Here is a 4,259-nt window from a genome sequence, read left to right as displayed (position 1 = left end):
GTTATCATAAATCAAGCGATCTCCTCTGTTTCAACTATGCTAACACCAAGCTAATTCTGCAATTTGCAAGAACACAGGGACATTAACTTACTAAGTGTAATTAAATATGGAAAGTAAATCCATAATGCTTAAGATGGAAAACAATTAACAAATGAACATACAAGGATATAATGCAATAGTTTCTTGTAAAATAAAAAGGAATGGTAAACTCACAAATGATCGGTGTTCTGTTTAAAAGGACACAACTCAACATGAGATTGACTCCCAAAAGTGAACAAATCTGTTAGATTTATAGGACATTTTAAACATGCTGCAGGTACCAACAATTCCCCTTCCACTGTGATATCAGAACTAGAAAGTCTGTGTAAATGCAAATTAGTTGTTTATAACCTCTGAACATCCAAGTTTTGTGTGCAAGGCATGCTACAATACCTATTTAGATAGACGAAGGTGGGCTGCACCCAGAGGCAAAAATGGTGAACAACTATACTATACACAATTTTAAACCTGTTGAAAAACTGCTTGAGTGAAATCGCTGAAAATGGCGAAACAGGGAGGAGGTGCCTAGATGATCAACGTCCCTATATCTACTTATTTTGTCATGGCAAAGACTACAGATGCCTTGACAAATGTCGTCTGGGTTGGGATAAAAATATTTCCAACCACAAGAGGTGCTTTTTTTGGTCTTCTGCCCTAGCATGATAATGCACTTATCATGGGCATGAGGTGGTACCACTGGTGGCTGCCTTAGTTCAACACAATCATCACCCTCATTATCTACAATCTTTTGAGGCAGCACACAATTCTTGCAGACTGATGTCTACATAAACTAGCTATTGCTTGTTATATAAATTGCCTCTCAAAGCAATTTCCGGAGAGCATTGCAGTCCCTCTCTTCCCCAAATGCTCTCTCTTCTAAATCGGCAGATGAGGACAGGAGGAAGGGCAATATTTAGAAGATATTGATCAAACACTCACGAGATGCGACATTTTGCCTCGTTTTCAGATCTGAATTCGGTGCAAGAAACCTAGTTGTGTTTTGGTTCGACTTGGCGGACCCAGAACTCAGATCTGTCAGATTTCATAGAATCCAAACTGCTCATCTCTAATATTTATGTCACTCTCAAACCTCAGAATAAAGCAGAGTTTATCACGTCGTAGTTGTTGACCTTTGTTTATAAATGAGAACATAACTATGAGAACTCAACAATCATTACAATGCAATCTAAAGTAAATAACAGTCAGACACACATATACCCTATATATAACCATATATAATATTCTCTCACCAGACCACTGCAAATAAACCGTGGTGAGGATATTGAACTTTTAAACTTTGAATAAGACTTTGACCATTGTAATTATTTCCCAATGCAGATAAGACTTTCTGTCAGTAGCCCTGTTGAATAGAGCGGCAGTGAACATAAAATAATGGATAAGAGGACAATAATCATCAGTCAGGTAGATAACAAGGCTACATACCATTTAAACGGTATTCATGCCTGTCAAAATATTGGAACTTTTATAGATATAACTACAACAATATACATTTTCATATTGAATATCTCAAAAACAAAAGGATAGCACTTGAGATTATAAATTAATGTATTTGAATAAACATCATAAGTATCCACTGACAGATAAAGAATATAAAGGGCTGCTTATTGGGAACTCCGTTCCTTAAAACAAATTAACTATTTTGGGAAACGGAGCTCCTGGCAAGCAGCACTTGATGCCCTTTGCCCGTACGTTGATACTTCTGCTATTTACATAAATTTAATTTTAATCTCCAACATTCTCTTATTTTTTCTACACCAGCCCAGCTATAGGATCACAGCTACTGGATGGCAGTGACCAACTTTATAGTTTACACTGTACAAACTTGTATTTTTGTATTTAGTGTTCCTTTAAATGGATCCCATACACTAGAGAAACTGGCTTTGCTGCTGCAAAAAAACAGCACAGTATCTGTGTAAGTATAACTGTAGCATAGTAATCTCGTCTTCTCCTGAAGAACCATGTTCTCAGTGGAAATGCTCAGGCTCGATACCCTGAAAACCGAACACACCCGAACTTATCAGATCCGAGTACCGAGCCGGCTCGCGTTCCATCGGAATTGAAAATGAGGCAAAATGTCTTTACGTCATCGAATCTCGGGAACTTTGGATTCTATAAGTAGCGCCCTCCACGGCGATCCAACACCATTTCACAGAGGGACACAGAAGCGGTAGCACAGTTCTTGGCAGTCTCTAGTGCAGTTGGGCAGCGTCATAGGTAGAAAAGAAAGAGGAGGGGGTAGCAGTGTTCTTCAAAGTCTACAGTGGAATTCAGGAGAGCTCCATCGCTAATTGTCATTGCTGAAATAGAAATAATAGGTCTGGTTGGCTTGGTCTTCTAAATCTGCAGTCACATTGTGAGGATATTGATGCTGAATGTGTTGGGGGTGTAGATTGCAGGTGCTGAGATCTAGCTGAGAGAAGAGAGGTAGCTGATGCTGGACTGCTTGTTTGGTATTTTTCAGCGTAAGTTTCTGATTTTCACAAAAGCCTTCCATGAACTCGCTTCAAATGGCGCAACATGGATGAGGGTCCTAGATGGTTAAGGTCCCAACCTCTACTGACTGTGGCTTTACAATGCTACAAATGGCCAGGATTTGGGTAAAAAATAATTCACACATAAGAGGTGGATTTTTTTCGTCTTATGCCCAGGCATGACAATGGCCTTCTTCTTATCACTGGCAAGAACTGCTGCTGTCTTTGTTTGAAAGTGTATGTAAATAATATTGTGATCTGTGAGGTGGTCAAAATTGACTGCAAATGACTTGAAATTAATGTTATTGAGGTTAATAATAATGTAGGGGGAAAAAAAAATAAAAAAATGGGATTTTAGAAAAGAAATCATGATCCAAAACCAAAACACAAGGTTAATCCAGATCCAAAACCAAAACCAGAACACGGGTGTCAGTGAACATCTCTAGTTCTTAGTCTTGTTTTACACCACTGGATTACTAAGATCAAGACACAACATTATTAAGCACACGGCTGGTTAGGAAAGGGTTGAGGGAGATACCAACTCGGCTGCTGCTTGTGTAAAATATAATATTTTCACAGCATGAATTATTGAAACCTTTGATTTGAGAATATGGTCCTAAATGTTTATGAGAGAGACAAGTGGAACACTAGAGTTTCTGAATGCATGTTTTTCTAGTAACAAAACCACTATGATCAAAAGCTCTGTAGTGAAACATTGCTTCTCTGTCTCAAGCATTTGTGCTCTAAAATGTTCATGTGTGACAGGGAAACAGTGTTTCCCATTAAAAGCTGTGCATCCTGAAACAAGGTTGAGGCAGCTTCTGAATGTCAAGTTTTTCTGACCGTAATATAAGCAATGCAACACAGGCCTTCAATATAAGAACTCAGGACATTTTGAAGAAAATGGATGAGGCCAGAGAAATTTTATAGAGGACCTGTGTAATGCAAAAACGGATACAGTTTTCATATATATAATGCTATAATTTTGTCCAGCTTACTACACATACACACATAAATAACAGATATTTTATTACAAAATTCTCATACATTTATCAGAACAGAAAAAGAAGTTTGCCTTTATTAAAATCCATTACAAATATATACTATTTACATTGTTTATAATATAAACTACAGAAAATAGTACATGTACCTGGCGCAAGTGGTCTCTTGGTGCATCGTCCTATTGTAATGACAGAATGTGCTGCTCACTATTATGGAAAATGCTTTGACAATCCCATCTTTCAAAAATACTGAGGGATACTTCATTTAAAATAGAAAAAGCTGGAGAAAAAAAAGGCTTGGGAAAGAATTAGGACTGGAAACATTAATATTTCTGTTTGCAACATCTATGAATCCAGATGAAGCCATGGAAATCTCATATTATAAGGCTGACACACCTTAATATCAAGAGCCAACCCGATAAAAAACCTGGTTAGTGGATGATTGCATAGGCATTGGTGTACGTTGACCAGGTAATCGCACTACATAGGGCCCTTGGAGATACCCCAGAGTAACACATTTGTACGGACACATGCAATTTGGTCCTCTACTTGTGTCAGCCTTAGGCTGGTGTCACAACACGGTGTGGCTCTTTGCCGTGCGTTCACACAGCAGAAGTGACTGTGACATAACGTTTTCTGACTCACTGCCATGTGTCCAGCATTCCACAATGTCAATTGACACTAGCCTCAGATTATTGGGAAGGTTTGGATAGCGAATGTAAAATAT

The sequence above is a fragment of the Mixophyes fleayi genome, chromosome 11 (genome assembly GCF_038048845.1).
Source record: "Mixophyes fleayi isolate aMixFle1 chromosome 11, aMixFle1.hap1, whole genome shotgun sequence".
NCBI lineage: Eukaryota > Metazoa > Chordata > Amphibia > Anura > Limnodynastidae > Mixophyes > Mixophyes fleayi.
This window is presented reverse-complemented; position numbering follows the sequence as displayed.